The sequence below is a fragment of the Ailuropoda melanoleuca genome, chromosome X, assembly GCF_002007445.2.
Source record: "Ailuropoda melanoleuca isolate Jingjing chromosome X, ASM200744v2, whole genome shotgun sequence".
NCBI classification, from domain to species: Eukaryota; Metazoa; Chordata; class Mammalia; order Carnivora; family Ursidae; genus Ailuropoda; species Ailuropoda melanoleuca.
In genome coordinates, this window is record NC_048238.1 from 106,449,343 (window position 1) to 106,475,753 (window position 26,411).

Sequence of the window (26,411 nt, forward strand, 5' to 3'; positions counted from 1 at the left end):
TAGAAATCATTCTTAAAAATAAAAAAATCACTGTCCTCTTCAAGTAATAAATACCAGGCCTTCTTTGACTAAACTTTTAGATACTTCACCAGCCCGACTGAGAGAATCCCTTTCTTAGATTGGAATTTGCCTTCTACTTTCTGCATTGGTAGAAACGATGGCAGATGGCATTTGAAGACATAAAATCCAAAACACCGTAACTGAAATAATTTGAATACAATCCTCTAGAAGTGGCATGGTGCGGGGATAAGTCGAGTGGACTGGGAGTCAGGACCTGGACTCTATCTAGTGTAGTAAACTCCTGACACTCCACATTCTTCAAATGACTTCCACAAATTAAGAAATAATAGTGCATGGAAAAATCAGTATTCAAAAGTAGGCCTCCATACTGCAAATAATGAGTTACTTCCATTGTATCATACCGCCCATAAAATTTAATCTTTTTCTTCATATATTGATAAGGAAGGGGTGTGTTCAGATTACAAAATGGAAGCATCTAAGAGGACTTAGACCCAAAAGATCTGGGCCTGTATCCAACTTTTCCATTTACTAACTTTTTTATGTCCTTGGTGACCCACTCAGAGTCTGGATTTTTCTCATTTGCTAAATGGTGATAATGCCACTTACACCACAGGGTGTTTTTGAGAATTAATAGTGCCTCATCCTGGCTGATTGTGTGGTTGATATTAACTCAAACGACAATAGTGGCTCTAGAAATACTTTCAAAGATTTTAATTTGTTTGTATATTAGCCTTGCTCTAAATTTGTTTCATTCCAACCATCTGGCCCCAGTAAAAGTTGAAAAACTTAGACTCTCATCAATTACAAATTTGAAAATTTAAATGTGAGTGAGTTGGACTAGTGTCTTAGGTCCATTGTTACAGAAAGTAATTTTGCCCTTGGTATAAATTAATTGACTCCAGTCTTAAGTTAGAATGCCAGGGGCATAAATTCAAAGAGCACCACTTTGTTTCATTTGTCCCCAAAGGACACTTTGGTGTCTGAACTATACAATTGGATACAGAAAACTATATACTATGAATTAAAATATTTCTGTGAGTGATTGATGGGAAAATATCTAACAGTTCTGCACTTGTGTTCTCATTGGTATTTATAGTGTATTTCATTACTACATGAGCTAATTGAAATACTGTGACAATAATCCAGCTCTATCTGCCTGTTAAGTTAGAAACTTTGAAGGATCTGAGATTTTATCTTACTTGTAAACTAACAAATTAGGAAATATATGTGTGTGTGTGTGTGTGTGTGTGTGTGTGTGTGTGTGTATACACAAGACCTCCATACTGGAGACAAGGACCATTCATTACTCACAGCAGAAACAGTTGTCAAAGCAATGTCTTAGCACCAGTTTCTTGAGCCCAAATCCTCATGGGGTGACATAGCAAGAGTTGGATGATACTTGCACATGCAATGAGATGCATCAAAGGAGAGGAAGCCCAAACTTAGGAAGCTCTGGTCTTATACACAGCCACTGGTGATCCTCTCTTTCTGGAGAGAGAGAAACCTTATCGTAATTCTGGGTAAGCAAATGTCTCCTGGGGAAAGGAAGATGTCTTTATCTTTATTACTCTCAACTGTCTCCAGGGAGGGAGATGTCCCTTAGCTTTACTGTCCTACAATTTGTCCTTATACAAACATCCTTAATTTGACTGCAAATGATCAGAGGGCGTGAACCGCGCAGAATCATGAAATATTCATGGAAAATTGTTTCCCAACACTTCCTTCTACACATCCACTATGTTAATCTAAAGAGAATTCAAACATTCAATCTCAAAATAGCATACCTGCACTTTAGCTCTTTCTCTTGGGTTTTGTGTTATGATGCCAAAACAAAGAAAGGCTAATTAAGGCAACTGAGAGAAAAAAATATAACTATGGAGGCAGCTCAGTAAAAATACTGGCCTAGAAGTCAGGAAATCAGAGATCTAGCTCTGACTCTGATACTATCTTACTGTATGTTCTTAGCTAAGTTACCTCTCTCTGGGCCTCAGGTTCCTCATCTGTAAAATGGGAATATGGAAGAGGTTTAGACTAGCTCATTTCTAAGTCTCTTCTCTGCCATCACAGTCTATTCTTCTACTAGCAAATCAAATCAGTTGATTGGCATGGTGGACCCTGATGTCTCTAAATTTTCTGCACCAGGATCATGAGCAGATTTAATGTTGCAGCTATTAACTAGCTGTTGTTTGCAGCTAATATACTGCCAAAAGCAATCAATGACTTGTATGGGAAAGCTGTAAATAAATATTTATTGAATAAATAAATAAATAAATAAAATATATTTCACAAAATCTTATGAATGTGTGTATATGAAATTGATTATTTGAATACTTGGAATACCTAGTATTTTGGACAACTGAACATTCTAAATAAAGAGTTCTAAATATCACATATAGATTAATGTTTTTTTTCCCCCAATATTGAAACGGCATAAACATACTTGACATTAAATTATATTGAATATAATGGTTGATCAAAAAATGTTTAATGACAATAATGAAGCCAATGATTGGTGTACGATATAAATATTGTGATATGGAATAATTCCATATGACACAATTTTGTGTTAAGTTCCAGTCTATCAATGCCCGAAAGTCCACCCCATAGCTTCACAGGTGACATCATCATGAGAGTTTGACTGACACATGTTAAGCACTCAATAAAGTAAAGCTTAAAAGCATTTTATCCCAACCATATTGTGTACTTCTTAAAATGGTTACCTTTGAATGTACTAAGTAGTTTATAGGACAGCTGGCATAATGCTGTGCCTTTGAAATACACTTATTATAACATGGCACACATTTCCTGAATTTCCACACTTTGCTGAGAGTGCAAAGATTGTCTAAGATATACTTTACATGAGCTCACAATTTACATGTTGATAAATTGATGAGCAATTTTAGAAAGAGGCCCTACTAAAGTACATATATCATATGTACTTACTATGTAGTTACACTTTCAGTCTTAAGTAAATACTCCCTTTATTGATTTTTTCATATATAATAGCATATATCCAAAATTAAAATATAGATTGCAATAGATTCTGCTAGTTCACAATATTTTAAGTCCTTTAAAAGGAATGAATGCCAGATGACGTCATACTTCAGGAGGAAATCAAGATGATAAAAGATGGTAAACTTTCTTTTATTTTACCCAGCTTCCCTTACGTATGGGTTGGTTTTTTAAGAAAAGATCGTTGTATTCATGTAGCTCAAAATATATTTAGGCAAACACTTTTAATTCCATGGCTAGATCTAGGATTAAAGAATAAAACTATGCCACTGAAATGATCAACTCTATAGTATTCCTTTGGGATCACATCACTAATGTATTATTGTACATAAACTTTGGGTAACTAGGTTTGTGGAATATATTACTGCTGAGAGTCATTTGATAGCCTCTGTACTTACCAGAACTAGTGACCTGGCAAATTTATTTTGCCTTTGGAAACAAACAAACAAAAATCCCCCTTATATGAGAAGTAGCTTTCTTTCCTTATCCCAGATGCCTTTCCTCTATCCAATCTCTGAATCTGTACTTCACTTTCATTTCTATACTTTAACACACACACACACGCGTGTGCCTGTGTGTGCGTGCACACACAGAATATTAAAAATGTCAAGGTCAATGCTAGGTATAGTGATTAATAGCCATGCCTTGGATTTTTTTTAAATGACTTAACTAAATCCTATGCACATGTAGACTATGAATATATTGGGTTCAGAAAAGTCTGAAACAGTTTTACAGATAGGGAAACTGAGTCCAAGTGAAAGGAAGTGATTTGCATATGTTTATATAAGATTTCTGGGACAGCAGCAAAATACCCGGTTTCGCTTTGTCTTTTTAAAATCTAATTCTGTTTCTGCTATGGCATACTATCAAAATTCTTTCTTTTTCTCCATAGTTCAATACATATTTAAGAGTCTTGAACCTTAGTTTCAAAGATGCATTATTCATGTAATTATTATCTTGCACTGAAACTTCTTAATGATATAGGTTAAGTTAAAGTAAAAGGCCATACAATGTGATCTACCTCAGGCAGCTTGTATTAGTTTCTTATTACTGTTGTAACAAATTATGATGAACATAGTGGCTTTTTTCTAACAAAAGGATTTATTATCTTAGAGCTCTGGAGGTCAGAAATCCAAAATTAGTCTTACAGAACTAAAATCAACGTGTCAGTAGAGCTGCATTATATTTTGGAGGCTGGAGGGAAGAATTCATTCCTTAGCTTTCCTGACTTGTAAAGGATGCCTGCATGTCTGGGTTCATTGCCCTGCATCCCTACAATCTCTGCTTTTGCCATCACATCTCTCTGTTTCTGACTCTGACCCTCCTACCTTAGCCGAAGGACTGTTAGGATTACCAATCCAGAAATTTCAGGATAACCCCCTTGTCTCAAATCCCTTAACGTAATCATATTTGCAAAATCTCTTTTGCCATGTTAAGGAACATGTTCATAGACTTGCGAGACTAGGGGGTGGACATCTCTGCGGGGCATTATTCAGCCTGCCACAATGTTCTAGCACAGGGACCCATGTAAGTCATGGAGATGGGCCTGGAGAGACAGATGCTACAGAGCAGGAGATACACTCCACCATCAAGGAGGATTTAGTAAATAAAGGGTTTTAAGCAAAGGAGAGGCATGATCCAATAGGTATTTTTGAAAAGTCACTGGAGTGTGGAAAATAGGGAGATGAGAGTGCAGGTAAACATTTCTGAGAAGGATTTTACTGAACTTGAAGGCCACCTGCATTTAGGGTGAATTGTCAGGGGAACGAGCTGCTACTAATTGAGGATGTGTTCGAGATAATCACGTAGTATTTATGTTTATAAAGTTTTTCATGGTTCAGAAAAAGAAACCCAAACATAATGTTTACACAATGGGGAAAAAAGCAAAACTTTTAAGTATCAATAAATCTCTTTGACTTATTTTCAAGATAAGGAAACTGAAGGGCAGAATGGAAAAGCCTATATAACCACCACATATAAAGGGCCAGTTTCCTCCAATAACTACAGAATTTTCAGGTCAAATTATAGCTAGTTTGTCACCGTTAAATTTATGGCTTCAAGGACACTAATTTTTTTTTTATTGTTTTGTTTCATTTGCCTTTTTTCTCCCCTGCAGAAATTTTAGCATGTGTGTTTTATAGTACTCCACCCTTAAAATATTGCTTACATGGAAACACAGTTTATGCTGAAGGATTCAGGAGTCAAAATATATACAATTAGAATCATAATAATTTTCCTTTATAACTGTAGAGAAAGTCACAAGATTTTCAATGACAGAGCTGAGCCAGGTGTCAAGCCCAGATCTCCCAACTCCTAGGCTCCTGGTCCATCCCACTTTGGCTTCCCAGAACTTCCTTAATTTTCTGGTAATTCTGTTGGAGTAGGCATTAAAACCTACAATCACTGAGAAAGCTCTTTTCCCCTTACATCAATGACACATTTAGCTGGAGAAGAAAAATTGGAAGAGTAGACAGGTGTGCATGAGGGGGCAGGGAGGTTGAGAGGTACGAAGCTGGCTCATCCTTTGCCTGAAAAGGACTGTGAATGTTCTCACATTCCTATACATGATGGGACAAGTTATGAGGAATCTCGTGTCATTTCCAGGGTAGGTGAAATAGGCACAAACTGGCATGCTGTGGGAACCAACAGCTAAATACAATGACATGGAACCTCCTTAGCAGCTCCCAAATAGCCAGCAGGAAGTAAGATGTTTCCAGAAACTGCGGCAGAACTCACGGTGGGTATAGCCAGTTGCTATGTGAAGATATTGACCAAGAGAGCCAGCATAGCATTATAGAGAGAGAAAGGTCGTTTTTAATAATAGGATGTTCCATCAAATAAAAACCAAATGGAAATCACTAAAAACACACAATTTTCAAGTTACAGAAGGACAAGTTTTCTGTGTGTTATTTTGGTTTTTGAACATGCAAAGCACAGATGGCGAGGTAGAAAGAAAGAAAGAAAGAAAGAAAGAAAGAAAGAAAGAAAGAAAAAGAAAGTGAGCAGTATCTCCTGAAGTGTGTTCTTTAGGACGTTAGTCCAGTGCCACGTTCTGGAGGGAAAAGTTTCTATGACTGGGTTTCTAGAATATTTTAGCTGTAGCAGCAGGAGGCATCACCATCTTATCATGACCATGATAATGAAGAGCAATAGGACCCGTTTTCTTCAGGGCTTGCTCTCTTCCAGGCATTATGCTAAGCCCTTCATAGGCATCATCTAATCTAATTTGTGTGGCAACACTGGACGTCAAGTACTATCGTGTCCTTTTTTACAGATAACAAATCAGCACGAAGAGATAAAGTAATTCACCTAAAGTCACACACCTCATGCTCAGTAGAAACATGAAAAGCTCTAGGAAGTCCTACAGAAAAGAAGCTTGCTCTATTTTGCCTGGCATTTCACAAACTTATTTGTGTCAAATCCACTTAGACACAGAGCGAACATGTGGAAGCATTGTTAAACAATGGTACAGAGCATTCCTGTGCTCATACTTTTATTTTTTCTAGGTCAGAATTAAAAAAAAAACTTAAAATATTTAAAACTGCAGCTATAAGCTGAATAAGGTCTGAGGCTATAATGTAAAACACAGTGGATAGAGTTGATAACACTGCACCGAACAATGGCAATTTGCCAAGAGAAATGAATGTAAATGGTCTATCGTACACAAAAAAGATAAATACTGTGAGGTAATGAATCTATTAATTAGATGGGGGGATCCTTGATAGACACATGATGTATGTGTGTCTATCACAGCACCACAATATACACTTTAAATCCCTTCTAATTTTACGTGTCAATTATACCTCAACAAAGCTAAAATAAAATAAATGAAAATTAAAATGCAGAACATAATAAAACAAAACTCCACATTCCTATCATCCCAAAGGAACAAAGACTCATGGCAGAGGGCCTATTAGTGTTCACGAAACAGCTCTGTGCTTTTTAAAAACCTATTTGCCAGCTTTCCTTACAGTTCTGCTGGGGCAGTGCGACTACTCCCGGCAAATAAAACCTGAGTAGAAGTGCCAGGTAGCCATTTCTGGTGAAGGTAGTAAAGAGCGGGTGCCTTGCTTCCATCTAACCCTTGCCCTCCAGAGTGATCTTTTAGACGCCAAGTTTGATAGGGAGTATTTAAAAGGCGGAAGCAGCCTGGGTCCCTGAGCCACGAAGTGCCACAAGCCTCAGAGAGCTGCTGGCCGGCAGGAGACCTCAAAAGGAGGGGAATGATATTTCATGGGTTAAACCAATGAAACATTTGAACGCAACATACACTAGCCTACTTTGACCAATACACTGGAATAACTGTCATCGATCTTTTAAGGAATTAACATTTCAAATAAAGTGGGAGCATTTTATATCATACTGCTACTGATTGAACCCCTGCTTCCTCCTCAGATACAATCAGTATCTTAATTTCTTGTGTATACAGTCCATGTTTGGTATACTGTTGCTATCCACAACCAATATGTACATTTTTATTTCTTTTAAATGTGTGTAAATGGATCATACTCTCTTGCTCTACAAAATTACTACTTCATTCCAAATCACATTATCCAGATTTATCTATGTTGCTACATATATAGTTAATTCATTCGTTTAACTGCTGTGCGCTATGAACCTACCACAATTTATTATGCTGTTCCCTCATTAATGACATTGGGCCTATTGGAACTCTTCACTATGAAAATTTTCCTCAGTTGAGAGTTTATTCATAATACATACATAGAGGAGAAATAATACCTATTCTAAAGCTATTTCAAAAATAGAAACAGAGGGAAAGCTACCAAACTCATTCGATGAGGCCAATATTACCTTCATCCCCAAACCAGGCAAAGACCCCATCAAAAAGGAGAAATACAAACCGATTTCCCTAATGAATATGGATGCCAAAATCCTCAACAAGATCCTTGCTAATAGAATCCAACAGTACATTAAAAGGATTATCCATCATGACCAAGTGGGATTCATACCTGGGATGCAAGCATGGTTCAACACTCGCAAATCAATCAGTGTGATACATCATATCAACAAGAAAAGACTCAGGAACCATATGATCCTCTCAATTGATGCAGAAAAAGCATTTGACAAAATACAGCATCCTTTCCTGATTAAAACCCTTCAGAGTGTAGGGATAGAGGGTACATTCCTCAATCTCATAAAAACCATCTATGAAAAGCCTACAGCAAATATCATTCTCAATGGGGAAAAGCTGGAAGCCTTTCCCTTAAGATCAGGAACACGACAAGGATGCCCACTCTCGCCACTATTATTCAACATAGTACTAGAACTCCTTGGAACAGCAATCAGACAACAAAAAAGGATAAAAGGTACCCAAATCAGCAAAGAAAAGCTCAAAATGTCGCTCTTCACAGATGACATGATACTCTATATGGAAAACCCAAAAGAATCCACCCCCAAACTATTAGAAGTTATAGAGCAATTCAGTAATGTGGCAGGATACAAAATCAATGCTCAGAAATCAGTTGCATTTCTANGTGGCAGGATACAAAATCAATGCTCAGAAATCAGTTGCATTTCTATACACGAATAATGAGACTGAAGAAAGAGAAATTGGGGAATCCATTCCATTTACAATAGGACCAAAAACCATACATTACCTTGGAATTAACTTAACCCAAGACGTAAAGGACCTATATCCTAGAAACTATAGATCACTTTTGAAAGATATTGAGGAAGACATAAAAAGATGGAAAAATATTCCATGCTCATGGATTGGAAGAATTAACATAGTTAAAATGTCCATACTACCCAGAGCAATCTACACTTTCAATGCTATCCCGATCAAAATACCGAGGACATTTTTCAAAGAACTGGAACAAATAGTCCTTAAATTTGTATGGAACCAGAAAAGGCCCCGAATCTCCAAGGAACTGTTGAAAAGGAAAAACAAAGCTGGGGGCATCACAATGCCGGATTTCGAGCTGTACTACAAAGCTGTGATCACAAAGACAGCATGGTACTGGCACAAAAACAGACACATAGACCAATGGAACAGAATAGAGAACCCAGAAATGGACCCTCGGCTCTTTCGGCAACTAACCTTTGATAAAGCAAGAAAAAACATCCGGTGGAAAAAAGACAGTCTCTTCAATAAATGGTGCTGGGAAAATTGGACAGCTACATGCAAAAGAATGAAACTTGACCACTCTCTCACACCATACACAAAAATAAACTCCAAATGGATGAAAGACCTCAATGTGAGACAGGAATCCATCAAAATTCTAGAGGAGAACATAGGCAACAACTTCTATGACATCGGCCAGAGCAACCTTTTTCACGACACATCTCCAAAGGCAAGAGAAATAAAAGATAAAATGAACTTATGGGACTTTATCAGGATAAAGAGCTTCTGCACAGCCAAGGAAACAGTCAAAAAAACTAAGAGACAGCCCACGGAATGGGAGAATATATTTGCAAAGGACACCACAGATAAAGGACTGGTATCCAAGATCTACAAAGAACTTCTCAAACTCAATACACGAGAAACAAATAAACAAATCATAAAATGGGCAGAAGATATGAACAGACACTTTTCCAATGAAGACATACAAATGGCTAACAGACACATGAAAAAATGTTCAAAATCATTAGCCATCAGGGAAATTCAAATCAAAACCACACTGAGATACCACCTTACGCCAGTTAGAATGGCAAAGATAGACAAGGCAAGAAACAACAATTGTTGGAGAGGATGTGGAGAAAGGGGATCCCTCCTACATTGTTGGTGGGAATGCAAGTTGGTACAGCCACTCTGGAAAACAGTGTGGAGGTCCCTTAAAAAGTTAAAAATTGAACTACCCTATGACCCAGCCATTGCACTACTGGGTGTTTACCCCAAAGATTACAGACGTAGTGAAGAGAAGGGCCATATGCACCCCAATGTTCATAGCAGCATTGTCCACAATAGCTAAATCGTGGAAGGAGCCGAGATGCCCTTCAACAGATGACTGGATTAAGAAGCTGTGGTCCGTATATACAATGGAATATTACTCAGCTATCAGAAAGAATGAGTTCTCAACATTTCCTGCAACATGGTAGGCACTGGAGGAGATAGTGCTAAGTGAAATAAGTCAAGCAGAGAAAGACAATTATATGATTTCTCTCATCTATGGAACATAAGAACTAGGAAGATTGGTAGGGAACGAAAGGGATAAAGAAAGGGGGGGTAATCAGAAGGGGGAAAGAAGCATGAGAGACTATGGACTCAGAAACAAACTGAGGGTTTCAGATTGGAGGGGGGTGGGGAAATGGGATAGACTGGTGATGGGTAGTAAGGAGGGCACGTTATTGCATGGTGCACTGGGTGTTATATGCAACTAATGAATCATCGAACTTTACATCAGAAACCATGGATGTACTGTATGGTGACTAACATAATATAAGAAAAAAATTAAAATAAAAAAAGAAAATGTAGAAAAAAGAAAAAAAAATTCTGGGTTATACACTGCCACCTTCAACTCTAATATGTATTACATGTTGTTCTCCCAACTGGTTTTAACAATCGAATTCTACTCCAGTAGGGTATGAGAGTTCCCTGTTCCCCACATCATCACTTAGGATCATATATTTAAAAATTTGTTTTGTCAATCTCATGCTGTAATTGGCATCTCATTGCTGTTTTAACTTGTGTTTTCCCAATTACTTGTGAAGTTGAGCATAATATGTGGTTGGCTGAGCTATGTTCTGTGAATTTTCATCCAGATCCTTTGGCCATTCGTTTCTACTTGGATTATTTATCTTTTTCTTATAACTTGTGGAAAACATCTTCTCCATTTTATAGCTCCTACTTCACTTTCTTCACAGAGCACTTGTAATTTCAATGTAGTCCAATATATTACTCTTTCCCTCATTCTTTTCAAACTCTCCTTAAGAAATTGTGATGAAGGAGGGAGCTGCATTGGAGAGGCCCACAGGGCAAGGAACTGAAGGCAGCCTCCAACCAACAGCTGGAGAGATGCTGAGGCCTCAGTCTGACGACCGGTGAGGAACTGGATGTTACTAATAATAATGGGAGTAGGTAGGAGGTAGAACTTTCCCCAGGGGTACCTTCAGATCACTGCAGTCCCAGCCAACAGCCTCTAAGAGACAGTGAAACAGGAAACTCATCAAAGACATGCCCATAAATCCTACCAAAATATTGAGATAACGAATATTGTTGCTTCGATCCATTGAGTTTGGGATAATATATAGTAATTGATAACTAATAAATAAATGGAAATTAAGATATTCTCAGATTTTTTTCACATTCTTTATTTTTTATTATGTTCATGTGAAATTTGGTGAGATGAAAGAATTTTTTTCACATGATAAACCATATGTCTTCTCTCCATATATTAAATAAAACATAGGTTACTCTCAGTTATTTGTACTGTCCCACATTTACGCTTTGATCTGTTTTTGTGCATTCTCTTTCTTTGCATTGATCCATCTTTCTATCTCTACCCAATATCATCTTTTAAAAATTCCTGTGGATCTATCATAAATCTCAGTGTGGTATAGAAAATTCCACATTTTTGCTCTACTTTTCTAGAATTAACTTTCCTATTCCATATGAATCTTTCAAGATTTTCAAGTTTTTCAAGTTTGGTGAAAAATCTTGGGTTGTTTGAAATGAATTTCATTGAATTTAAAATTCAATTTGGACAGAAGTGACATTTTTATGACAGTAAGTCTTCAATCCTGTAAGTAAAATATCTCGCTTTCCATTTATTCATATTTGTTTATGTTTCCTTAAAATACGTTGTACTTTTCTCTGTAATGGATATATATTTGTGTGTATATACATATATATATATATATACTTAAATTTATTCTTATGAACTTTGTATTTTTATTGCATTTGTAAAAGGTGTGTAATTTTCTATAAGTTTTGCTGGCATGTAGTAAAAATTTTGTTGTTATATTTACCTTGCATTTTTAACCAACTTTTGAATTTTGTTAGTAGATAATTCACACTTTTAGACTGGTAGTATTGTGTTCTTATTTCTCACATTCTATTATTTTATTACATTTCTAATTATCCATTTTTGTGAACCGGATTTTAATAAATCCATAAGATAATTAATATACCGCAGATACCAAAGTGTCTTATGAGACACATTAGCTTATATAACATGTAAAAAATAGCTTGCCAGGAACCATTTAGATAATTCTAAAACTCATCATGAATTTTGAATACAGAAGGACTGGGAGAGTGGGGAAAAAAATTTTGGAAACAGCTGTTGCTGTGCTGTGAGTCTCACACATACGCCCTAAAAATGGCAAGGGCCAAGTGGTTGCTCCTCACCTTAAGCCAGTGCGAGGGACTCCAGTCTGACCGCTCAGAGAATTTAAAATGTATTCCTAGAGATATGAGAGAGACAGTGGGCTGATACCTTACTGCTACTGAGAAAAATAAGGGTACGAGTACAGATGATTAGCTGTCAACAAATGACCAGAATGGAACTGACTTATAGTCCTAGAGTTTTTCAGGAAAAGGAAATGTGTTTACTAGGGACCAGAGAGAGGCTTTGTGTAAGACATAGTCGGCATACTGGGGCGCCTGGGTGGCACAGCGGTTAAGCGTCTGCCTTCGGCTCAGGGCGTGATCCCGGCGTTATGGGATCGAGTCACATCAGGCTCCTCTGCTATGAGCCTGCCTCTTCCTCTCCCACTCTCCCTGCTTGTGTTCCCTCTCTCGCTGGCTGTCTCTATCTCTGTCAAATAAATAAATAAAATCTTTAAAAAAAAAAAAAAAGACATAGTCGGCATAGATTTCTTTCGGAAGGCCAATGGGACCTCAGCAGAAAGAGAGCTGGAGATCAACCATCAGATTCATAGGAGGCTTGGGAGTAAATAACCGAGAGAACTAGAGTTTTATTTAGTTGGATCAAGGGAACCACAGGGAATCACCATTAAGGAATGATGGGGGTGGGGGGAGGCTGGCTCTAAAGAACTCTGAAAGGTACCCCATGAAAGAAAGGATTTGCTTTAAAACTTTGCCAGACAATAGAGTATGAAGCTTATCAAGTAAAACCTTCTCTTCTCCCCTCACTCCTCTCCTCAATATACCACAACCTGAAGGAAGGACGTGAAAAAGAAAGAGAAATGAAGCTTACTACACCCTCTTTCCATGAGTGTAGGTTTTCCATTATAAAACCCTAGCAAAGGGAATGGAGAAAGTCCTAATTTGGACATTGAAATCTCAATCCTTATATGAACACTGATATTCTAATTTCTGAATTGATATAGCATTTGATGTCTAAAAGTAATAATCAGGTTTTTAAAAATTTATTTAATGATCAGAAAAGTAGTGGGATTATCTTCAGTTTTCCTCCAAGTGCAGAGAAAGAGATCACCTATTAAGTTTAAATAATCAGTAGGAGGCAAAAAAAAAAATCAAGTTGCTTTGTGAGTACATCACATAAATCAAGCCTGTTCAATGCAATAGTAATATAGATTTTTTGCTCAGCACAATACTGTTTGTGGTTCAATCAGTAGACTCAAATCTTTCTTCAGTTTTGGAATTTGTCAGTTATTATTTCTTTGAATCTTAGTTAACCAGTATTCCCTCTTTGACTTTATTCTGGTAGACCTAGTAGATCTTTATTAAAGCCTCGGTCCATTTTTCGTTTCTCTCAGCTACGCTGTTTCCGTTAGAATTGGCTTAAGAGTGTGGCAGGAGTGGAGGCAGAGGCAAGATCCTGCTCTTCCTCCTCCTCCTCACCCCTGTCCTGGCTTTGCAATTGGGATGAAATCATCCCTTTAGACTCAGATCCCATGACTCAGGCACCGCTAAGAGGACACCAGTATTAATAAGACACCTCGGCTAAAAAGCTATGTGCCATCTCATCTCCAGAGTCAGTTACAACATCTGGATTTGTCTCCACAAGTCTTGTTTCTGCCAGGGTGATAGGATCTCTATTTGTGCTAAGCTTCCTCTTTTGTTTTGTCACTCTGGGCCTAATAACTTGTCTATCTTATTTACCATTATTGTCCCAAAGCACATCATTGAGTCCAGCATAAAAGAAGTGCACAATATTTTTTGGAATGATTTAATTACATGAATGGGTCTTTCTACTCAATCTTTAAGATGACATTTAAGTATCAATTCCTCCAGAAAGCCTTTTCTAACTATCTTACCCCAAGACTTAGATTACCCCTGTCTTCTGTTCCCTCCTATATATCTCTGTCGCTGCCTGTATCACATCTGCCCCTTCAGATGTTAAGCAAATTATGAAGCTGGAGTTACTATTTGTAACTTACTGTCAGCACTTACTGCAGGTATGGTGGTATGAGCTTTCCCATACACTGACTCATTTAATCCTCATTAAAACCCATTTACAAAGAAACTGAGGCTCAGACAGGTGAAGTCAACAGTCTAACTGGAGAGTAGAAGAACTGGTGTATTAGTCAAGATTCTCTCTAGAAACATAACTAATAGAATATAGATATAGATATGGATATATAGAGATATTTATATATACATATCTCATAGATATATAGAGACATGTAGATAATGGTATACAGAGATATTTATACATATTAATGTATATCTATATCTATTTATCTACCTACCTGCCTACATATAGAGAGAGGAAGAGAGAGAGAGAAAGAATTAAGAAATTGGCTCACATGATTGGGAGGGCTGACAAGTGCAAACTCTATACAGCAAGCCAGCAGACTGCAAACTCACTTAAGAGTTGATGGTACAGTCTTGAGTCTGAATTCTACAGGGCAACAGGCTAGAAATTCAGGCAGAATTTCTATGTTGCCTTTTTAAGGCAAAATTCCTTCTTCAGGAGACCCCACTGTTTACTCTTAAGGCCTTCAGTTTATTGGACCAGGCTCACCTGTGTTATGGAAGACAATAAACTTTACTCAAAGTCAACTGATTTAAATGTTATTCACATCTAAAGAAAGACCTGCACAGCAACATGTAGACGTGTTTTATCACTGGTGCTTGACCTAGCTATGTTGACACATAAAATTAACTATCACAGTTGGGACTGAAACCCAGGTTTGACCTGGAAGTTTCTGCCCTTAATCACTATATTTTGCTGCTCCCCTGAGGACAAAGTGTGCCTCAGTCATCCCTATATCTCCAGCACCTAATGTTGAATCTAAAAAAGAGTAGGCCCTTGGTGAATATTTATTGAATAAGTAAATGACCTATATTGAAATGTTGAATCTAGAAAAGAGTAGGCCCTTGGAGAATATTTATTGAATAAATAAATGACCTATATTGAAATAGTGCTCTGGAACTTTGGAAAGAAGTAATGAGTGAGTTTAGTGCTACGGATTGAATACACTGAAAATTTAAAAAGAAAAATACAACAGGTATGCAATTCGCCCAGTACTGGAGACAAAGTGAGGTTTATAAATAAAGAACTGGTTAAGAGCAAAACAAAGAAATGAAACTATTGTAGATGTTCTGGTTCCAGAAGTAATAAGGGAAAAATAAATTCAGACAGAAAAATAAACAAAAATGACAGCAAAGAGAAATCACCAAGTGACTCTTAGAAACAGCTTAGTAGGTAAAGCTCTGTAAACCCTTCTGTGAAAATCAGTTTTGATTCTATTTAGATTGTCCCCAAAATATTACTGTTGATAAGATGCAAAACATCAGATGGTCACTTATTAGCTCCTGTGAAACATACAACTTTCCAGCAAAATCCAAATACATTAGCCAACAAAGCTTAGGTACTGCTGTTAAATAATATCAAAGATCTTTAGAAAAAAAGATAAATGGAATATTAACCCTGAGGAGACACATTGAGTGATGAAAGTTATTGTCAACTCAAATCAATGGAGACAGTAGATCACAGAAGCCCCAAATGTCTGAGCCAAATATTTTTTCTGATCTGTCTGAGCACAGGAACTCAGGGGAGCATGCGAAAAGAATTTCAAGTAAATGTATCATTAAAAGTATTATGCTGGCAGATGGCTTATGTTTAAAAAATTGGCCATGACTCACAGAACTGCAAACATGCACAAGTCAAACTTTCTCCCTTTACTGGATTCCAAATTTAAATTAGAAATTTATTGCACTTTTCTTATCCCTTGCCCATATTAATGGCACAAATAAAAGAAATGTTGCTTTCTTGTTAATTGAGGTCAATAAAACACTGTGGCCTACTTATGTCAATGTCTAGAGCATCTTAAGTCAAACCAAAGAAGTAGTGACAAAGTAGTTCCTTGCATAATTATCACTGCTTTCATCCTTTTATCAGAGACAATCTAAGAGCAGATATTCTGGCTCTGTTAAAACCAAGCCATGGCAACAGTCCAGAGATACAAAATGAGATTAATGCCAGCCAAGGAGCCCAGCAACAAATGTTCGTGTTCCGATAAGTATAAAATTTATAAGCTAACAGTATCTACTAATTATATTGCCTTCTTGAGTGTTTTATCTCCTTTCATTAAAACTTGTATTGTGGAAATTAATTAGCAAAGATTGGCTTCCTAATCTCTATTGGGCAGAGGAAAGTGAACAAAAAATTGTTAGAATGGTTAAAGAGAAGACTACTCCCTTTGAAAGGTACCATTTTTCCTCCTTGTGCACCTTTTTGGGGATTAACCCATATGTGTGACATTATTTTCACCTTTTTGTGAAAGTTTTTCCAATCCTCACTTTTCTACATTTCAGAGATTGGACTGCTTAGTGAATATCTCAAGCCTTAATGTCATCCTTAGAAACCTCTCCAGCCTTAATGTCATCCTTAGAAACACTCCGAAAGAACATCATAGTCTTTCATCTTCACCCAACAATCTCTTGCCTTTATATACGATCTTCCTCTTGCCTTGCCTAGCACTGTTAAAGATGTTACTGTCCTTCCATCTGATGAGTCACCAATACTCAGGTCATCCTTGTTGACTTTTGTCCTTCCCCTACCAAACCCAAGGTGTCACCAAGTTCCATTGATTTCACCTCTCTTACATCTGCTGTAACTGTACCTTGCCATCACTACTGCTAGCATTTAAAAGGTACCCATTTATTGATATCTAATTGAAGAGTTATTCTTTATGGTAACATTGGTAGGTCATATTCATTAACTAATTTGATATCTTTATAATACAAAAGAAGGAGCCTCTGTTTTGCAATACTGTTTTATAAGATTCTCTGAGCTCTAATGACATAACTAGCTTTTGTATGTTTATAGACACTGCCTGGTAGTATCATGCACTTTGACAACTTTTTCTTATAGTTACAAATATGTACATGGTCTGCTCATTTTTCACATTTAATGGCAATATATTATATCACTGCTCTGTTATACTAGCTAACCTTTCAACGTGCTCCAGACTACATAAAAGTGCCAGTATCTGCATCTGTGACTGAGGGATTTCCTGCCCCCCCCACCCGCAACCATTATAAGCCATTCTGGCCATGCTCAGGACTAGTAAGAAGTGCTGGAAAATTAATATCACCTTGGAACAGACTCCAAGCTACGACTCTTAGTAATTATCAATACAGCATCCCACAGGTGGCATAATTCTGAGGTGCATCGTTTCATTTTCCTATTTTTCCCATGGAAGAGCTTCACCTTAGCTGCGTCAATAATATACCCTTTACTGGCCTCCCCCCCTTCCCTGTCTCACTTCTCTCTCTCCTCCTAGTGAAATGTTCACCTCCCAAATAAACTAATGCTACTTCAATCCTAGTCAGGCTCTGTTCCTATGAAAATTGAAGCTAAGACATTATATTATACTATCACTATTTTAACAATTTCCTAAACATACCAATTTTTTGTTATTTCCAATTTGTTATGATTATGCAGTTATAAATACCTTAGTAAAAAGAGGCCTTTTCCCCGTTTGAGTCACTTTCTTGAGCTACATTTTCAAAACTGAGATTCCTGGGTCAAAGTTTATCTATAATTATCTATGTTTTTTGTTTTTTTGTCTTTTTGTTTCAAGTTTTTATTTAAATTCTAATCAGTTAGCATACAGGGTAACACCGGTTTCAGGAGTAGAATTTAGTGAGTCATCTCTTACATCTAACACCCAGTGCTCACCACAAGTGCCCTCCTTAATGCTCATCACCCATTTAGCCCATCCCCCCCACCTACCTCCCCTCCAACAACCCTCAGTTTGTTCTCTATAGATAAGAGTCTCTTATGGTTTGCCACCCTCTCTTTTTTCCCCCTTGCCTTATGTTCATCTGTTTTGTTTCTTAAATTCCATTCACGTTTTTTGAATTGCATATTACCAAACACTGCACATTGAAAAGATTGTAACAAATTCTGAACTACCAGAAAACTCTGTGTGTTCCATTAATTATAGCCTCTTTATAGAGTTTCTTGAGTTTTACTCTTTTGTTAATTTAGCAAATATGTGGTGATACCCATCTGTCTCTCCCAGTAGAATCTAAATTCCTTGAGCGTAGGAATAGTGTTTTATTTGCTATTACTGTGTTATATCTTATAGTATTATTACTGTATTATTGTATTATATTGTATTACAGTATTATTACTGTATATATATTACTATATTATATGTACAATATCTTATAGTATTATTATTGTATTATGTTGTATTATTACTTATAGTATTATATCAGCATTAAATAGTGTTTAATCCCCATTATCTGGTGTGTAATTGGTATTCAATAAACATTTATGGAATGAATTAATTATTGAACCTTAGCTCTATTTGCATTTCTTTGATTATTGTTATGGACTAGTAAACATTTCTGAGGTAGCAGGGCAATAGGTACAGTAAATATTCTTTTGATCCCTTCAACTAACCTCAAATTAGGTCATGTAGCAAAAAAAAATTAGACAAATTAGATGACAGATGATCTTATAGAGAAATACAGATAATGTCATTGCCTTTCACAGAACTGAATCAGGAAATTCTTTAACCTAGTTTTGTTTTCTTGTTAATACTCAATATTTCTCACATTCTTTGTATAGGAAAATTTAAAAATGTCTTTAAAGTACCTATGCAGTCTTTTTTTTAAAAAAGATTTTATTTATTTGACAGCGAGAGACAGCGAGAGAGGGAACACAAGCAGGGGGAGTGGGAGAGGGAGAAGCAGGCTTTCCACAAACCAGGGAGCCTGATGTGGAGCTCAATCCCAGGACCCTGAGAACATGACTTGAGCTGAAAGCAGACGCTTAATGACTGAGCCACCCAGGCTCCCCCCTATGCAGTCTTTTGCACACTTGGAAGTAACTTGAACTTATTGTGTCACTACCATGTACTCTCCTTTCTCAGTATGACCCCTTGGCTCGCTCCTACCAGTCTCAAAAGAAGCAAGATGTTGCAAAATAAAACCATCCTAAATAAGCATACATCTTTTCTCCCAAAGTTCCAGAAAAACAGAATCCTAATCTAGGGTCAGCCAATATTTCCAGCTCACTTCACTGGGAATAGGGCTCATTTTTTCAGTTCAGGGTCAAACATAACAGCAGACAATCACCCAGCAAGAAGGCCACCAAGAGTCCAGATTAGAATTAACAGGCTGAGGCCAAATATTTGTAATAATACAAATTAGACTCCGGGGAAAGTACAAATAGCAGAGAAAAACGTACAGCCAAGAGAGTGGGTAGCATTGAGTAGTTGAGGAAACATCAAGGATCAAGGCTCACAATATTGACGATGGTCAAGCCAACAGGGCACAAAAGAAAGGTATTCACTTTTTATGTGTCCACTATGTTCTAAGAATTTTTCTTGGTTTTGGAGTTATAGAAGTATATAATACAGATATGGACTCTGACCTCGTACAGTGTACATTCCAATTGGGATGTCAGACAATAACCAAGTATGCATACAATTAAATTAAAATAACTACAGGGTTGAATACAGGCTATGCTGGAAGCAAATAAGAATTTTTATTTATCTTTATTTTAGATTTACAAGAATAATAACAGAGACGAGTCTGTTTAGATATTACAATTATGGATAGCTTCTCTGAGGAAGTTAACAATTAAGCTGACCTAAAGTAATAGAAGAAACAAGCCCAAGCAAAAAATGAAAAAGAGAGCATTGCAGGGAGAAGAAACATCATGAGTTTTGAAGCAGGAAAGAGTTTGGCATATTCAAGGAATGGAAAATAGATTGGTTTAGCTAGAGCTCTGTGGGTAAGATGGAAACATAGAAGGTGAGGCAAGGATTATGTAGATGAAGGCCTACGTATGCAGGGATTGTAGGCCCTGATAATAAATTGGAATTTTATTTCAAGCACAACAGAAAATCATTACAGAATTTTGAGAAGTTTAGTAATATGATCATATTTGCATTTCTAAAGATTACTCTGTGTAGTTAGTCCATTCAGGCTGCTACAACTAAAATACCATAAGCTGGGCAGTTTACAAACAACAAACATTTATTTCTCACAGTTTTGGGGGCTGGGAAGTCCAAGATCAGGGCGCTGGCAAATTTGGTGTCTGGTGAGAAACCTCTTCAGGATTCTAGACTGCCATCTTCTCACTGTGTCCTCACATGGCAGAAGGGGCTAGGGAGTTCTCTGGGCTCATTTATAAGGGAACGGATCCCATTCATAAGAGCTCTGCCTTCATAACCTAACCACCTTCCAAGGCCCTCACCTCCTAATACTATCACCTTGGGGGTTAGGCTTTAACACGTGAGTTTGGAGCAGACATAAACTTTCAATACGTAGTACTCTGTCTATGCATGGGAATGGATTGGAAGGCGGGCAAGAAGAGGAAGAGGAAAACCAAGTAGAGAGCTATTATAATGTTACAAGTAAAATATAACTTTTGAACAAGGAGGCTGACAATGGAAGTAGAGGAAAGGATGTATATTCAAAATATATCCTGGAGATATATGCACGCACACACACACACACACATATGCATAAAATAAATTCATATATAAATTAATGTAAATTTAAGTAAATTTATATAGATTTACATAAATATATATACACAGGTATACATACACTATATATATAATATACATACATATATACATATATACACACATATGTATAAAATAAATTTATCTATAAATTTATATAAATGTAAGTAAATTTATATAAATAAATTTACATATATACACAGGTATACACATACACTGTGTATATATATATATACACACACACACACACACACATATATAGCTAATGGGCTATTGGATTAGTTTGAGTGGTATGGAATCTAGGAACGTGTATGAAGAAGATTGTATTAGTTTGCCTGGGCTGCCATAACAAAATACTACAGTCGGTGGCTTAAACAACAAATATATTTTCTCAGTTCTGGAGGCTGGAAGTCTAAGATCAAGGTATTGGTAGACTTGCTTTCTTCTGAGCCCTCTCTCCTTATCTTACAGATGACTACCTTTTCTCTGTATCCTCACATGGTCTTTCCTCTGTGAAAGCTTCCTGGTGTCCTAATTTCTTCTTCTTACAGGAACAGGAGTCAGATTGGATTAGGACCCACCCTAATGGCCTCATTGTAATTTAATCACCACCTAAAAGGCCTACCTCCAAATGTAGTCATATAATGATGGTTAGGACCTCAATATATGACATTTAGGGGTCACAATTCAGCCACTGTAATTGATGAAATCACTTCAGGAAAGAAGTAAAGGAAAAAATAAATTCCAGACTGAACCCTTAAGAACTCCAATATTTAGAAGAGAAATTGCCATCAAAGGGACTAAGATTACACATCCAGTGATACAATCAGGACAGGATGGTGTTCTAGAACCCAAGAGTGGATAATGTTTCAAGGAGGGAATATTCAACACTGACAAATGATGCTTAAAGACTGAATAAAATGGGATTGAGATGTGTCCTTGGGATTTAGTGACAAGGGACATGTTTGTGATTTTGACTAAACCAGTTTTAATAGAGTGGTGGGGGCAGAGAGATGACTGCATTGTGTTCAATATGCAATATGAGATGGAAATAGAGACATTTGTCTTTTTTTATGATGATTAAAATTTTTATCATAAAAAGATAAAAATGATAACATAAAAATAGAAGTGTTGATAATTGGGGCACCTGGGTGGCGCAGCGGTTAAGCGTCTGCCTTCGGCTCAGGGCATGATCCCGGCGTTATGGGATTGAGCCCCACATCAGGCTCCTCCGCTATGAGCGCTTCTTCCTCTCCCACTCCCCCTGCTTGTGTTCCCTCTCTCGCTGGCTGTCTCTACTTTGTCAAATAAATAAATAAAATCTTNCTCCGCTATGAGCCTGCTTCTTCCTCTCCCACTTCCCCTGCTTGTGTTCCCTCTCTCGCTGGCTGTCTCTACTGTGTCAAATAAATAAATAAAATCTTAAAAAAAAAAAGAAGAAGTGCTGATAATTGACTCAGTAATGCCTTGAGAAAACACGTGAGGATGGGGTCCACTGTACGAGTGGAGGAGTTGGTCTTTGATAAAAAAAAAAAAAGTCATCCTTTTCTCTCCTAAGGGAAGAAAGAAAACAAGCAAATAGCTATAGATTCTAAGTATTTTTGTAGGCAATGCCTTGATTGTTTCAGTTTCCCACTGAAGATTGATATAAAGTCATCAGCCAAGAGTGAGGGCGGGAAGGGTATAGGTGAGAACTAACGAGAAAGGAGAGTATGTGGAAGCTTGAAATACCTGTCTATATGATGAGGGAACAGAAGGCAAGCTGAGGACAAAGCAGAAGCTGACACCCCACAACCCTCCTCCCTCCATGGGATGTATGTGACATTCCTCAGGCACTCCTGGCTGCCTTAAAGAAAAAACAACTTACAGAGATCACAATCCTGCAAGATCTGAGTCTCCCTCAGTTTAGAAATGTCTCAGCAATCTTTAAGAACAAAGCAGTTCTATCAATGGTCTAGCTTCCAGAAGGGAATGTGGATACAATTAAATGTTCTTACAACTTGCAGCCCATTGACAGATACTTGAAGGGGGCAAAGTGTAATGTTCCTCCAGGAAGCTCCCTACTATCTTACTGTTAATACCTTACTAGAGGGGTAAACAACCTTAACAATGGCAAGGCCTCGGGTATCTTGAAGGTCCTCGTTAGCATATGAAAGTTCTTTCTTTTGAAACCTCCCTTTTTCCTTACCTCCCCCAACCCCATGGTGTAGCATCAGCCACCCCTCACAACCCAGGGGCAGCAGCTCTTTCTGCCCATGGGCCCTGTCCCCATGCTTTAATAAACCACCATTTTACACCAAAGACATCTCAAGAATTCTTTCTTGGTCGTAGGTAGGCTTTGGACTCAACCCCACTGAATTTCACCAGTATTCCAAAACTACATCATAGAGACGGCATTTAGTCTCTTCTTACTTGTGGTGCCTACCTGCTTCCCTGCAGTGCGCTGAAACTCCACAAATTGGTCTTTGGGGTTGTCAAAGTAGAGAGAAAAGCTTGATTGAGAACCTTTAAAACAAGTAAGGTAATAAAAGGAAAAAAAACTTAAAAACTTTTATTACATTCAAAAACAATAATTTCAAAAACAATTAAATTTAAAACCACATTTATTGAGTTAACAAATCATGAGTTAAAAACAATTTAATTTTTAAAGACTTTCATTGAGTTCAAAAAATAGTGAAACTATTTTATTAATTTAATTGTTTTGAAGTCAATGTTTTGGAACTCAATAAAAGTGTTTTTATTACTTTCATTTTCCTAAGCTTTCCTCCATACTCAGTCAGGTCCTCTTTGCCAACAGTGCTGGCCCCATTGTAAACAGGCATATTCTACACACGAAAGTAGCGTTTCTCATGTTCTTTTCTGACATTTAAATTTTCTATTCTATCTTGTTCTCCAAAAGTCTTGTTTGTTGGTCAGTTTATTTTGACCTATATCATATGCCACACTTGTCTGTGTGTGTGCGTGCACGGGCGCGCATGCACGTGGGTGTGAAATGTATCAGGCACGGTCCGTTCAGGTAACATACAGAAACCACACTGGTACTTTCACTAAGACAAGCATGATATAAAGAATTGCCAAGTAGTTAAACATGGCAAACTACCCTGAGGGGTAAAAGAGGACTCGAGGGTTGAAGGAGATGGAACAAGGCAGGAACTTAGAGACTCAGAAGAGGCCCTCCCCAAGATAAGATTCAGACCCTCAAGGTGAGGGCTATGAGGACACAGGGACACACAGCATGCCAGTGGGGAGAAACCTGCCAGCGGCCAAAAGCTACAGCTGAACCTCTGAGGCAGCCCATCACTGGGTCGCGTAGAAACTGGCTGGAGATCATGGGTCTCCAGGTGAGGACTGTCGCTGTGGTGGCAAAGAACCGTGCCAGGAGCGGGTCACTGCAGAACAGTGAAGGCTTCTATGGTTCAAGCTATCAGCATCCCTGACACTAATCCCAGTGGAAAACAGCACAAAGAAGGGTCCTTCCTCCTTCACTAGCCTTGCAGTGTCCCTCCGGCGCCCTCTATTGGTACGGCCTAGCAACAAGCCCGCCCTCAGAGAAGAAACATCGGCAGAGTCCGTCTCCAGGATCATAAAGGAGAGTAAAGAAGTGAAGATTCAGAGATGAGTAAAAAATAAAAATAAAAACAATAATCATCACATTAAGCTATTGTCTTGCAGCTCCAAATCCAGTTGGCTATGTTCTTGTCCTCTGGGGCCTGAGGCTGGGGTTCCCCTCTGCCAGATGACATACAGATAAAAGATTCTTAGGGATGAAAGGACCATCTAGTCTCACTGCCTTCCCCTCCATTTAAACATGGGTAAAACTGATATTTAGGTAAAGTGACGTGCCCAATAGCTCACTGTGGGTTATTAGCACAGTGGGTTTTCTGATCCCCAGCACTGTGGTCCTTCCAATGATCTTCTCTTCCTCCCCTAGTAAGTTGACATTGTTTAAATACCACCTAATATGTTTATACTCCTTTGTCAATATTAGTAGTTCTTTCAAGCATTGACTTAGGGCGGTAAATCTAACTTTTATAAACAAATAGGTACAAAACACACTTTGTAAATCTTTTGGGACATTTCCAATAGCTGCAAGGAAAAGTTGTAATTGTGTTACATCCAAACATGGTTTTAAACTTTGGAAGAGAAAAAGTTTTTCTAAAAAGACACTTAGCTAGGCAGATGACAGTTGCTAGCCTAGTTAAGAATTAATCTTAAGTGGCTTCGTGTAAATTATTTTCAATGTACAAGGAACTTCAAGAGTGAGTTGTACAGCAGCTAGCAATGGTTACTGTGGCTGCAAAAGTAAATATTATCCTAGTTGGTGAATGGGAGGAGAGGTTGAATTGTTGCCTTTGCGTTCCTCCTATAGGGATTTTAAACTGTTTCAATGACCAAGGGAGAAAACAGGAAGAGGATAAGATTCAGGGCTTCAGCAGGTCTGACTGCAAAAAGAAACAGAATTTGCTGAGGAAAACTACTCTCAGTGCTCATTAGCAGCGAGGCAAAAGGGATACATTGCCTTGATATAACAGTCAGGATGTATCTTTGGGTTCAAAATGAGTCGCTTGTAGACAGCAAATGGATGAGTCATTTCTTTTTAACCAATCTACAACCCTGTGGCGTTTTATGGGAGCATTTAAGCCATTCACATTGAGACTGAATACATTCAGACTGAAAGTAAAGGGATGGAGTACCATCTTTCACGCAAATGGACCTCAAAAGAAAGCTGGGGTAGCAATTCTCATATCAGATAGATTGGATTTTAAATTAAAGACTATAGTTAGAGACACAGAAGGGCACTATATTATTCTTAAAGGAAGTATTCAACAAGTGGATATGACAATTATTAATATATATGCCCCCAACAGGGGAGCAGCAAGATACACAAGCCAACTCTTAACCAAAATAAAGAGACATATAGATAAGAACACAGTAATAGTAGGGGACCTCAACACCCCACTATCAGAAATAGACAGAACACCCTGGCAAAAACTAAGCAAAGAATCAAAGGCTTTGAATGCCATACTCGACGAGTTGGACCTCATAGATATATATAGAACACTACACCCCAGAACCAAAGAATACTCATTCTATTCAAATGCCCATGGAACATTCTCAAGAATAGATCATGCTCTGGGACACAAAACAGGTCTCAGCCAATACCAAAAGATTGAAATTATCCCCTGCATATTCTCAGACCACAACGCTCTGAAATTGGAACTCAACCACAAGGAAAAACCTGGAAGAAACTCAAACACTTGGAGGCTAAGAACCATCCTGCTCAAGAATGACTCGATAAACCAGGAAATCAAAAAACAAATTAAACAATTTATGGAGACCAACGAGAATGAATACACAACGGTCCAAAACCTATGGGATACTGCAAAGGCAGTCCTAAGGGGGAAATACATAGCCATCCAAGCCTCACTCAAAAGAATAGAAAAATCTAAAATGCAGTTTCTATATTCTCACCTCAAGAAACTGGAACAGCAACAGAGGGACAGGCCTAACCCACTGACAAGGAAGGAGTTGACCAAGATTAGAGCAGAAAT